Source organism: Macrotis lagotis, chromosome 8, assembly GCF_037893015.1.
Source record: "Macrotis lagotis isolate mMagLag1 chromosome 8, bilby.v1.9.chrom.fasta, whole genome shotgun sequence".
Classification (NCBI taxonomy): Eukaryota; Metazoa; Chordata; class Mammalia; order Peramelemorphia; family Peramelidae; genus Macrotis; species Macrotis lagotis.
This window is the reverse complement of record NC_133665.1, coordinates 36528139-36542742: the sequence shown is the minus strand read 5'-3', so window position 1 is coordinate 36542742 and position 14604 is coordinate 36528139. Positions and strand designations below refer to the sequence as shown.

Here is a 14604-nt window from a genome sequence, read left to right as displayed (position 1 = left end):
TCATATGCTCCTGTTGGAATGGCCAGAGCTGAACCAAAAGTTTGATCTTCAAGTACAGGACTCAGGTGAAGCATAAAGAGTGGAGGAGAAGGGTAAAATATGAGGGACTTGATGATGAACTACATGTATTCCTGCATAGAAAAATGATAGTGATAATACTCATATGAACCTTCTCATTTAATAAAACAGGTAGAAGGAACTTTTATAGATGAAGCACAGGAGAGAGCTGAATTTGAAGATATAATATAGTGTAAAAATGGAGTCAATGGCTAAAAGGGAAATGTAATGGGAGAAAGAAAAAGGAGAGGTGGAATAGGATAAGATATTTCATATAATAAGATTTTTTTATTAGAATGAGCTATTGCAATGATATGGAAAGAGGGGAGGCAAGGGGGAATGAGGGAAACTTCAACAGAGGTGGCTAGGAGAGGAAACAGCATTTATACTCAATGGAGTATAGACATCTAGAATAAGAAGGAGAGAAGTAGGATGGGGGGAAGGGGGGGGATGTGAGTGATGGAGGAGAGGATGGACCATGGTGGGAGAGTGGTCAGATGTAACACATTTTCTTTTTTTATGTAAGGGGCTGGGATTGGATGGCCTGTCCAGGACCATAGGGCTGGGTAGATGCTGGGCCTAAGGGGTAGTATGTGGGCTCGGGGCCTCCTGGCCCCATGGTTGGAGATCTGTCTGCTGTGCTACTCAGCTACCCTACAGCAAATTTAAGAAGAGGGATAGAGTGAAAGGAGAGAGAAAATATAGTATATGGTAGTGGAGAAGTACAAATGGAGGGAGTTGTGATCAGCAATGGCAACAGTGGAAAAATATGGAAATAGCTTTTGTGATGGACTTATCATAAAGAATGTGATCCACCTACAACAGAGCTGGAGGTATTGGAACACAGACTGAAGCAAATTTTTTATTATTATTATTTGGGGGGTGGTGCAGGGCAAATAGGGCTGAGTGGCCTGGCTGGGGCCGCATAGCAGAGTGATCATTGGGTGTCTGAGACCGGATTTGGACCCAGGTGCTCCTGGCTCAAGGGCCAATGCTCTGTCCGCCACCCAGCCACCCCTTCTACTACTACTACTACTACTACTACTACTACTACTACTACTACTACTAATATTATTATTATTTAATTTTAATTTTAATTTTATTTTATTTGTCTTTTTTTTATTTTTTGCAGAGCAATGGGGTTGGGGTGGCTTGCCCAGGGTCACGCAGTTGGGTGATTATTGGGTGTCTGGGGCAGATTTGGGCTCTGGTGCTCCTGACTCCAGGGCTGGTGCTCTGTGCACTGCGCCACCTGGCTGCATTTATTATTATTAATTTTAATTTTTCTCTTTCTTTTACTTTATCACTCATGTGGATCTATATTTTGGGGGAGGGGTATTATGTTTACTCTTAAACAAGAACATTTTAGTAATGTATAAAAAAATCACTTGTACAAAAATAAGAATAAATAAATTAAATAATCTTAAAAAAAAAGACAATGTCATAGAAAATTTCAGGAATTAATGTGTCACATAATCCTTTGAAATCTCTAGGAGGAAATTTAGACCCAATTCAAAATCACTCTGCTTGTTATTAGAAGAGCTGAAATGAGAACTCAGGTTTCCTGTGACTATTCCACACCCTTTTTAACTGTGTATAATGTATAAATTAGCTATTTGGCTAAAACCTCCAAAATACTTTATTTTCATATTTAGTCAAGGTGGTAGTATAGTTGATAAATCACTGTAATAAATGCTGGTAATTGCTTCAGACACTTAATAAGGATCAACTTGGGTTACCATTTGCAATCCCAAGACAATCCGTTTTGAAGGTATTTACAAATAATAAAAATAACTACAGCATTGATCATACATGAAACAAATGAGACAATACTGATAACTGGAGTAAGGGACTTAGAATCCAGAAGATGTAGGTTTAAATCTTATTTCTGATATTTACTAGTTGTATACTCTGGACAAGTCATTTCATATAAATATATATCAGGCAATTTCCTAGGGCTTTTATCCTGTGACAGAGACTAGTAGAGGTAGAACCTTATAGAATTTGCATAACAATAACTCATATTTATCTAACACTTTAACTAACAATAATGTCCCCAAACTATTGATTAAGAAGTGGAGGTTCAGAAAATCTAGTGAAATTATGCCTACTGTGGGTATTTTTATATTGTAGATCTCTGTCCAAAAATTTTCCAAGCTGGGAGATGAAATCATGGAAATCGTAAATCAAAGTGTCCTCATTTTCAGGGCAAAGATTGACAATGACGATGATGATGATGATATTTAGCATTTATATAGCTATATATAGCACTATGCTAAAAACCTTCCAAATATTATCTGATTTTATCCTTATAACAACCCTGAGTGGTGGTACTATTATTATCATCCTCATTTAATAGTTAAGAAAAGTAAGGAAAACAGATTGAGTGACTTGCCCTAGATCATGCAACCAGTAAGTGCCTGATGCTAGACTTGAATTCAAGCCCACCTTACTCCAGGGCCCAGAACTCTATAAATCAACACTCAGAAATGAAACTCTAAACTTCTAAATGTTTTAGAATTCTCTAATTACTAGTTGAGGCCTATGTGTTTCCAAAAAGCTCTAAATTTTAGCCCCAGTTATAGCCATATGGGAACCAAACCCACTAGAAACCAATCTGGAGGCTTTTGTCTGGAAAACTGCCTGGAATGGTACATAAACAGATATTTGGAGACAAAGGTTTGAGTTAGAGAAGAACTGGGTCTTGCATTGACACTGATCTCCACACTAAACTCAACAACCAGGCTAGTCCCTGCCAAAACAGCCATTTGCTGCCATACAGAAACAACCTAAAAGTAATTTTCCGGCCTGTGAGTATAGGTGCTGACTGTTTGCAAAGGCAGCAGGTGTAGATGACACACACCTGTTTTAATTGCTTCACTGAAACATGGTGAGACTCTTGCCCAAGTCGAGAAATGTAGAGGCCTTTCTTTTTCAATTCGGGATACTGCAGACAGACCAGATGGAATTCTGTCGGCTATATGATTGAGCATATTTTTCATTTGAAAGTTGAAACCACTGAGTACATCATCTGCAGGGTAATCCAGGAGGACATTTTTCTTCATTCTGTCCAATGGACCATGCAGAAACACCTGTTTCATATCTTGAAATCATTTGCAATTGCTATCCAAGAAGTCAGTGCTGAAATAGTATCATTAAGCCAAGTTTTTTGCATTCATCTTCTTGTTTAGGGATAAAAAAAGGAAAATTTAAATTTGGATCACATATTAATTGCTATAAGGATTTGATCATTTTTGTTCTCCCATGGGCAGGTGAACTGAAGTAACAAGAAACTAAATGAGTTGGACATGGTCTTGTAACTTGATGACAAAGTTATGAACAGAGATGCTTCTTAATTCTTCACTGCAGCTACTTAGTTGGAGAAGATAAGATTAGTAGAAATTTGATCATATTCTTCAAATATTTGAAGGGCTGTAATATAGAATAAATATTTGACAGGTTGGTAGTTCATCTTAACAGAGTATTAAAACTAGTATTTTGGGGATCTCAAATGGATAATTTCATCATGAAAATATGTAAGATATACAAGATCTTCACGGTCCTAATTAAATTGATAGTCATTGAAGAAGTGTGGTCTAAATCATTCTTAAAGGAAAGTTACCAACACCCCTAAAGTGAAAATTATCTCTTTCTGCTCAAATTTCATATCACCTTGCTACCTAGCTTTTTCCTTGTGTAGCATCTGTGTCTTCACAATCTTTGTATCACCAATCCTAGAACAGTGCCTATCCAATATAGGTATTTAATATGTGCTTGTTGATTTAAACTGATGGGATTTTATTTGCTAAAAGAAATACTACCTATGAGAAATTCAGAGAAATGGAAAATTTACATGAACAGATTTAGAGTCAGAAAAAGAATCCACAAAATCAGAATAAGGTAAATGGACACAATAATAACAGATAGTCTAATTTAATTGTCATGATTAATTTCAGTTTCAGTCAAAATATTAAAACTTTCTTCCTCTTCTCCAAAGAACTCCAAACATGCAAAACATAGAGTCATTGGTTTTATTTAATTCTTATTCTTTGTTTAAAAAAAGGTTTAATGGGGGAGGGGGGCATATGAAGACTATATTGTCAAATTACTATGAAGAAGAAACAAAAAAATCAATAAGACTTTTCTTTAAAAAGAATAATTGAGCAACTCTTTGTAGTAGCAAAGATTGGGTATTGTAGTGGCCATCAATTGGGGAATGATTGAATAAATCATGATATATGAATGTGATGAAAAAATATTGTTCTGAAAGAAATCATGAGCAGGTGGACTTCAGAAAAGTTTAGAGAGACTTACATGAACTGATACTGAGTAAAGTGAGCAGAACCAGGAGAACATTATACATATTAACAGCAGTGAAGTATGATGAATGACTGTGATAGACTTAGCTCTTCTCAGAGATATAATGATCAAAGATTATGTTAAATGACTTGTGATAGAAAATACTACCTACATCCAGAGAAAGAACCATGGAGCCTGAATGTAAACCAAAGCATACTATTTTCAATTTTTAAAAATTTTTTTATGTTTTTCCCTCTCATAGTTTTTTCCCCTTTTGTTCTGATTCTCCTTTCACAACATGACTAATATGGAAACATATCTAACATAATTATATATGTATAAACTACATCAGTTTGCTTGCTATAAAGGGAAAGGGCAAGAGAAGGAAGGGAGAGAGAAAAATATTTAACTCAAAATTTTACAAAAATGAATGTTAAGGAGCAGCTAGGTGGCACCGTGGATAAAGCACTGGCCCTGGAATCAGGAGTACCTGAGTTCAAATCTAGCCTCAGACACTTAATAAGTACCTAGCTGTGTGGCCTTGGGTAAGCCACTTAACCCCATTGCCTTGCAAAAACCTAAAAAAAAAAATTAATGTTGAACACTATCTCTGAATGTGGATTAAAAATAAATTAATAAAAAAATAAAATTAAAAAGAATAATTGAATTACATTGAATTTTCCTCTTACTATGATGCTTTGGAAACTGAACAAAAAACATCTTCCTATCTTTCTACAAAACTATAGTATACCTACACCTGGCTTATTATAGGCAGTTATCATCATTTTTTACCTCAAGGAAGATATAAAAGAACTGGAGAATGTCCAGAGAAGGAAAAATAAAGTGTTCAAGGTAATAGCTAGACTCTTATACCAGTGGGAAAAACCTAAAATAAATGTTTCTTCTGAAAAAATTTTTACAGTCTGGAAAGACCAAGGAGAGTTGTCATCAGAAATTACAGAAATATACATGTTTTTTGTAATAGTAAATAAGAACCTGTCCACCAAGTCCTAGAATACTACAAGGAAAGTATACTACTTGAAGTTGGGGTGAAAAACATTCAGAACAAATTAAAGGTATTTTTTTTCTAGAGCAGACATTAAGTTTAAGGAAGTTATTTCCTCCCTTCTTATCAAAATGATACAAAATGAAGCTAGAAATAGATTTGAAGAATGCTGTTAAATGTATAATTGGCAGCATAAGGGAATTGAGGATGGTTCCTTAACACTTCCCTTGGTTCATTTATCAGAAAGCCTAGAATAGAGCAAGATGGTCATTCATGTTTTTATATCCATGCTTGATCTATTAAATCAGTAATTTCCCATGTCTGATTGTCCTAAAAAATCTCTAGTACCTCAAAAAAGTAAAAATTATTATAATTCCTTTTAGGAAATGTAATTGCTTTTTAGACAACGTTTTAGGATAAATGACATGAAATCCAGTGAAACTCTATAGTGTCATAATATTTAATATTTCCTCATATCAAATAAAAAGATGTAGAAAATAATATTTCTACTTTATAAAGCACTTTAAAATCACCAAGTGCTATGAATATACAATCATCACAAATAAGAGTGTGAAGTAAGTTTTGTTCCTATCATCTTCAGAGGGAAACTGAGATTCAGAGAAGATAGAAGTATCTAGCTCACAAGACTATCATAAGGACAAATGGAGATAGCATAGGTAAAAGGCTTTGCAAAACTTAGTGATACATAAATTCTGTCATTATTAACATTCATCAGTTCTTGGTAGTGTCAGTCATTAGTTTCAGTGTACATTCTGAGTAGAATCAGGAAAATAAGAGAACTGAACTCACTAAGGCAGATTCCAACACTGACATTTTACAATCTTGACCTTTGGTCCTCTATCAACAATTTCCTATCAGATATTCTGAACTGGATCTCTTTGAATTATATCAAGTTCATCTTTCCCTTAAAACCTACCCTTTTCCAAACTTCCCTATTACAATCAAAGATTCTGCAATTTTTCCAGTCTCCCAGGTTTGTAATCTCATTGGAAATCTCATTTACCCACATATCTAGTCATTTGCCAAATCTTACTGTTTTTATCAGCATCTGTGGTATCCATCATCTTTTCTCTAGTCAGTTGTCACCTTAGTTCATTACTTCATTGCTTCATACCTATATTATTACTCTCTCTGACTCAATTCTCTCCCCAATCTAGTCTATCCTCCCTATCATTGCCAAAATGATTTTCCTAAAGCATAGATTAACCATGACATCCCCCCCACTCAATAAACTCCAGTGACTGTCTATTTCCTTTTAGATAAAATATAAACTCTTCTATTTATATTTAAAGTCCTTTACAATCTGGTCCCATCCTATCCTTAAGAGTAGTATTATATCTTGTTTTTTAAACTGTCTTCTCTTTCCATAATATTCCATCTCTTATTTCTGTACCTTTGTTATGGCTGACCTTCAGACCTAGAATAGATTTTCTTCTCAGCTCAGCAACCTCCACTTTCTAAATGCCCACCATGAAGCACTAGTGTTCTCCCACAGAAACTACTCTATATTTAAATGCTTTGCTTGTGTTTGTATTTATTCTCTTTACATTTATTCAACTATATTTTACAATGCACTTGTCTCCCTTTAGAATATAAGGTCCTTAAAAGGAAGAATTGTTTCATTATCCTTATATCTCCAATGCCTAAAACAATGAACAACACATAGTAGATACTTAATAAATGTTTGTTGATTGATTGATTGATCATACACAGGCAGCATGTAATTAAGCATCCAATGAAAATAGTCATGACCATTGATTCATGTCTCTGAGAGTTCACTTTCTTCTGTTTTTTAAGTTTTTAAATTTATTTTACATTTAAATACAAGAAAAAAATGCCATGTGCACAGCAGAACATAAGAGAATTCAATATAAAAACAATAAATTGCTATTTCAAGAAAACCTATACAATAAATTCTAGGGGTTTTTTTCCCAAAGCTATCCAGCTTTTCTTTGCTTCCTTGTAGGTTTTCTCTTATTCTCTTCTGTGCACTTTTGATTTTATTTTTCCCCTCCTTACCCCCACTTACAAAAGAAGTCTACAAATTAAGCAAGATACACACATATACATACAGATATCTATAAACATACACATAAATATACATGTACATTCATTTACATATATAACACCATAGAATGCTTTGTCATTCAGTTTCTCTGAAGGTGTATAACATCTTCCTTCATAGGCCCAAGTCTTTCCATTTTTTCTAAATCAACCATTTCATCATTTCTTTTTTTTTTAGTTTTTTTCCTTGCAAGGCAAATGGGGTTAAGTGGCTTGCCCAAGGCCACACAGCTAGGTAATTATTAAATGTCTGAGACCAGATTTGAACCCAGGTACTCCTGACTCCAAGGCTGGTGCTTTATCCATTACGCCACTTAGCCGCCCTTATTTCATCATTTCTTACACCATAGCAATATTACAACCCAATCACATTCTGTCTGTGAGATTGCCTATAATTCTGCATTCTTCTATTCTTGGCTGCCTAGGTTTTATTTATACAAGAAAATTTTAATTTAAAATAATCAAAATTATCCATTTTACACTTCAAAAATGCTCTCACTGTATAATATAATTTAATGTATGATGATACTACTGAATCTGCTTCCATTACATCTTTTTTTCCCTTGGTTTCTTTGAAGTTTTTGACCTTTTTTCTTCTAAATAAACTTTGTTATTATTTTTTCTAACTCAGTAAGATAATTTTTAAGAAACTTAATTGGGATGGCATTACATAAATAGATTAGAAAAAATTATCATTTTTTATGATATTGATTTTATCTAGTTATAAGCAATAAATATTACTGCAAATATTTAGATATAAAAAGGGTTTTATGTTTATGTCCATATAATTTCTCTGCCTGTTTTGATAGGTATATTCTCAGGTATTTTATACTATCTGGTTATTTTAAGTGACCTAAAACAACATTGAATAAAATGAATGATACTTAATGTGATTTCCCTATTTTTCGCTTTTGATTAAATCTATTTTAAATTTAACACTATCTGAGATCATAATTATGACCCTTGCTTGTTTTACATAATAAATTATACTATGGACCTTTATTTTATGTTTGTATGAATCTCTCATTTTTATAGCATTTCCTGAAAGCAAAATATTGGTGAAATTTTCAATCTACCATGAGCACTGATAATTCAGAGAATAAGATAATTTATAATATAATCTAATTTACTTGTCACAGGAAATGGACTTTGAGGTGGACTTCAAAAGATGGGTAAGATTTGGCTGGAAAGAAGAGGGATGGTCTTTCATTTGAAGAGAAAAATATGAACAAAGGCACAGAGACAAGAAAGATCAAATATATCTCTTGGGGAATATGACATTTCTCTACTATTTTCACATTCTGCTTCAGGGTACTCAGCTGACAAGGGAACCATCTCCTCTCTCCTTCTGTTGAGCCTTCATGTGGCAGTTGACTGTAATCAGGTTATAATCCAGGATCAGGTGGTCTGGCCTCAGTTGGAAATAAAAGATTGGGCTATGGAGTGAGGCAGATACAGTCTGAATAAAGTAAAGCTGGATATTGGGATCAGGTTGTCAAGTCAAGGTCACCAACTTTGAAGCCAAGGAAACAGCATGTTTTGGGTCATTAAGTAGCTGGATACACCTGAGCTTCATTCATTTGAGAAGTCCTAACCATCTGGTTCCCTAAGGGTCCTCAACCAATGATCCATTGTTCTTTGCTATGCGAATCATTAATTATAACCAGATCTCATTCAAGTGCAGGGCCATCCTTGATCATCTTAAAAAACCAAAGGAGTTGGGTCACTAAAACCAGGTGACCCCTTTAAAATATAGTTGACTATAAACTCACTTTCCAATTTATTTTCCTCCCAGGAATCACTAGTTATTCATCTATCCAACTATCCCAATGATGTATATGAGTTTTGACCAGTTCCTGGTGTCTCTTCCATTTCCTTAATTCTAGATATTAGGTTCCCTGGGATGTCTACCTCATTCTTTTTTGAGTGACAACTTTCTAACTGTCTCCCCTTCTTGTCCACTTTCTCTGGCTATCCCTCTCACCTTTTTCCAGAATTAGAAACTGAACTTATATCCCTGGGTCACCCTGCTCTGATAGATAAATTTTTGCCTTAAGTTGCATAAACTTAGAACCTCCCCAAACTGCTTTCTAGATACATAGTTTCCCCTTTTCCATTTACCCTTTGTATATGGTTTTCCCTTATTATAAAGTAAGCTCTTTGAGGGCAGAGAGTTCAGAGTTGTGCTAAAGTTAGCTTATACTGGCTATCAATGTCCAACTGTTAAATTTTTAGAGTGAGTATTTACACCACGGAGATCTGCAAATGCTACAAATCATAGGTTTAATTTATTGTTTTTACTGATTGTACAAATCATAGGTGTCAAACTGAAATATAAATGGGACCATTAAACCATGCAATAGGAACCCTCTTGGTCACACTGACTTAGAAAGTCATTTGTGAACATTAGCTATGTCCTATTATGTTTTCATTTATTTTGTCAGATATATCCCAAATATTTTTTAATCTGGTTTATATGTTCTATTATGTTTCAGGCAACAATGGGCCCAAAGGCAGGATGATTGACAACTCTGGTCTAGATTTAAGAAAATGAAAGAGAAAAAGGTAATTATATTGATTAAACTTATAAGTGTGTCATTTCCCTCTCTACCCCCAATAAAGTAGGTTGTTAAACAACTGCCAATGCACTCCTGGTAGGAACTATCTTGCTTTCTGGCATTTGTTTACCCAATACTAGTAATAATGACTGTCATATACATAGTTCTTAAGAAATGGTCTATCTCTCTATCTACTTTACTTCCCAACTCTCCCCAAGCAGCCTAAATCCTAAAGTAGAAGAAGTGCTGAACAGGTAAGATATGGGTTCAGATCCCATAGCTGTATAGCCTTGGGTAAGTCATTTAAGTCCTCCAAGCCTCAGTTCTCACATTTGTAAGACAGCAATATAATAGCAATACTACCTTAAGGAAACTTAAGGTCGTGATGACAAAAGCACAGAAAAACTAAAATACTACATAAATGCAAGTGATTATAAGAGTTATGTGAGCTTAAGCAACCAATTTCTTCCCTGAATTTCCCTGAAAACTCTAAACAGATGCAAACAAATCCAGGGTTCCATTTCTGAAATTTCCCATTGTTAGGGCTCATTAGTCCCTTAGGTGAGTTTTCAATTTTTTCCTCTTTCTGTCATTTGTAACTGATCCATTTCAAGAGAAACCTTTAGTCACTCATCCCACAGCCCCTGTTAACTCATTAGGTACTAGGTTTCCTCTTGGCTACGTCACAACCCACAACTCATGCTGGCAAGGACATGGATAGATTGTACTTCACCCTTCCACTGATGTTAGCCCCCTTCCCCTCCAAAACTGTCAAGATATCAATGGAACTGATCTACCTGTCTAGGGATCTTCTAGATCTCTGGGCACTCCAAACAAGAATTTGTTTCTTCAGGTACTAACCCTGATCAAACATGCAGTGCTAGTTGATCTGAAAGTCCCTAAAGCAATCTCTGAATCCAAGGAATATCCTGTAAGATAAATGGATAGTTGTCCAATATGTATGTCCCTGAACTTTTGTTTCCCTGGAGAAGAATGCTTTACCAAAGGGAATCATATAGAAATTCAAGACCTACTAGGGTGGCTGGCTACTAAAAGTTCAGTCATTCTTATTGTACATCTATGTGATTTTTTTTTTAGTGTTACACTATAACAATGTAGGGCTTATATAAACCAGAAAACTGTAATGAAGTTTTAATTTCACCATCTTTGAATGTGTTTGGGAATGAGAGAACAGATGGGAAGTGTTGCATTCCCTAGAAATTAAATTGATTCCAGTAGTGCTGAATTTGGGGGCTGGTAAACTTTTAGTAACTATTTGCAAGTCAAAGCTAATGTCTAGATTAGCTGTCAACTAGATGGTAACTATTTGGAATCAAGAAGAGCTGAGTTCAAATGGTGCCTCTGAAATATGCCAGTTTTGATACTGGTCAGATTATTGGAACTCTCCCTTTCAGTTTCTGCAACTATAAAATAGAGAGGATAAGAAGACCTTCTTCACAAGGCACTGTTAGGAATGGAGAGGAAATGGATAAAACCTGCATACTGTGGGTTTGGGGGTAATCTCTCCTCAGAAATAGTAATTGTAGAGGTCAAAGAAAAGAAGCTACAGGGTTATGTGAAACAGGAATCTGTATTCAGTGGTGATTTCAACTAAAAGGGAAGCCTCTTACTAGTTAGAACCTCCAGTCCCATCTAGATATTCTGACGAGGTTAACTAGAGACTTTCTGGCCCAACATATGGTCTAATGATATTAACTATCCAGAAACACTCTCATGGGAACAGACCTGAGTTTGGGCTGCACCAAGGTTAACAAGCTACAAAGGCAAGATTAAGACATTTTCTCCAAAATCAGCTGATATCCTATCCCACAAATATGGAAATAACTGAACTCCTTTTACCACTTATAATTGTGTAAAACCTATAGTGTTATTCTTTCCACATTATAGGAGGGGAGATAAAGTTCTGCCATGATCTGGAAAATTCTAATGAATTTATTGGCCCTCCCTTTTTTGGAAGAGGAGAAGTTTGAATTATTATGATATTAAAAGATAAAATATGGGGCGGCTAGGTGGCACAGTGGATAGACCACCAGCCCTGGAGTAAGGAGTACCTGAGTTCAAATCTGACCTTAATAATGACCTAGCTGTGTGGCCTTGGGTAAGCCACTTAACTCCATTGACTTGCAAAAACTAAAAATAAATAAATAAATAAAATATTCTGATATTATATAATATTATATAAATATTTTATGCATTTCTTAGTTTCTAAACTTTTTTTCTGTATCACTCACTTTACATGTCATTTGCAGATTCTGCAAAACTCCCCCCCGCAAAAAAATTCTTTAATTTCTTTTACTGGCGCATAACATAGCAAAAGCACAATGGGGAAAGTCATGATGTGGAAGAGATAATATATGCGTTTCCCTTTGTTCTGTGGAGATGCTGGCCACTTGGCAACTGTCCATCAGTTGATCCTAATTATTCTTTTTTTTTTAATCTTCTAACGTGCCTCTTGATGTATTGATCTCTAATCCAAGGGACCAAGGAGACAGGAATTATTCTCCAGGAGGCTCTTAGGACCTCTGTATTTGATAAATTCCCCAACAGTATCAAATGAGGTAATATATGTAAAGTGCTTTATAAATTTTAAAGTACTATACAAACTTTGGTTGTTATATGCCAACCATGTTAAAGCTAAGTACTTGGAGCTATATAATTGAAATAGGGAATGAAACCCTTTGAGGTATAATAATTATAACATGGTAATAATCACAATATTAACTCAAAAATAAATGACTGATCTAAGGAATAATGAAGTGAATCAACAAATGATATAAGTTTGCAGCATGGACTCGAAAGAAGAGACAAAAAGTTGTGACTGAAGACTCTCTGCTAAGGGGAATCAAGGCAGCTATTTGCCGACGTAACATTTACAATTGAAAGGTCAACTCCCTTCATGGGGCATGTATACAGGACATGACAAGGAACCTTCCAAGATATGACAGATCTGACAAACACTGTCCACTTCTGGTGACCTACAGGGGAGCAAATGATACTGCCAGACATAACCTAGAATGCATTTCTAGTGATTTTTAAAGTCCCAGGCAAGAGACCAAAGGACCTTGGTGGCAAAGGTGATGATTTCATCTTGTCTGATATTAATAGCAAAGGATTGAACTTTGAAAGAGAGAAATAGATTTGGGAAGAGAACAACTGGTTAAGTAAATGTTGCCAAAGAATGGAATTTAAATTTCTAAATCACAGTTTAAAATATAATATGATAGACTTTTCACCAGGGATGAAGCACATATTAGGAAAGCTAATAAATTATAAAGTTTCTTGAAGTCCTACAAATATAATCATACTGTCTTTAATCTAGAAATGAATTTGGGGAGGAAAGGACAGAGGAAGAAGAAATCTGTAGTCACAAAACAGAAGAAAGACTAGTGAGAAATTCATTGATAATTCACAGGAGATTAAATCTGGTCAAGAATCCTATAATTGAATCACATGGCATGAGATGTTCATTCAAATACAAAACAAATGAATAACAACCAAAGTATATTAAAGATACTGAGGCAAATAAGTCCATTTGACCTCACAGGTATCACTGAGATTTAGAGAAATGAAACTTATGACTAGACTAAAACTGAAAAAAGTCTTCATTGTGCCAAAAGAACAGACTAGATAAAAAGAGCAGTAGATTATATATTAAGGTATAATCATGAGAGCAAATCCAAGAACCAAGGTGGAAAGCATGGAGTCATATTGTCATGGAAATATGTTACAGACCACTAAGGCAGAAAGAAGAAATAGATGAGAACTCAGGAAATAGATCACAAGCCTTGCACAAAGGTATGATTTAGTAATAATAGGACATTTTAGTAATCCAGACATCTGCTGGAGTCCTCCATTTATCAAAAGCAGAACTGCTAGTAAATTCTTTGTTCACCTTAATAATAATTTCATTCATGCAAAGGTAGAGGAAGTAATGAAGGAAAGTACTATTCTAAATCTGATTCTACCCAATAAGGAGGAATGAGTTGTCAATGTAGAAATATTGGAAACCTTTAGGAAAATGATCATTCCACTTCCAATTCTGTGATAGAGAAAGGCAGAAAAATAAGTGTAGCCTCACATTTCCCTAGATTTTTGTAGAACATGTTTCAAAGGTTCAGAAGAGAGATAAGTAGAATCTAAAATTTTGATGGTGAGGTCATTCCACAGAGAATGAAATACTCTCTCCCTCAAAATTCCCCCAAATAAAAACATAATAATTTTGATGAGAAAGAAAAGGGGGATCCTGTTAAAAAGAGACAGATATGTGCACACAGAGAACTCATTGACCAACTTGAATTTTTAAAATATATATATATATATATATATATATATATATATACATATATATATATATATATATATACACATACATACATATGGGACAGCTAGGTGGCACCCAATCCTGGAGTCAGGAGGACAACTCAATCATTGGAAAATATTATAGAAGTATAGAACATTCCTTTAAAAATAACAACAGGGCAACTAAGTTTAAAGAAGTTAAAGTAGGGGCAGCTAGATGGCTCAGTGAATAGAGTACTGGCCCTGGAGTCAGAAGTACCTGAGTTCAAATCCAGCCTC

The 14604-nt window shown here is 34.9% G+C and overlaps 1 long non-coding RNA gene across 1 annotated transcript in view; it reads left to right on the top strand.

The window, feature by feature from the left end:
* LOC141494979 (uncharacterized) overlaps positions 1-14604 on the top strand; it is a 56738-nt gene that overhangs the window by 33431 nt on the left and 8703 nt on the right. The window contains exon 2 of the long non-coding RNA XR_012470606.1: positions 9943-10012. This is a non-coding gene — a long non-coding RNA (uncharacterized LOC141494979). The remainder of the gene's footprint in view (positions 1-9942; positions 10013-14604) is intronic.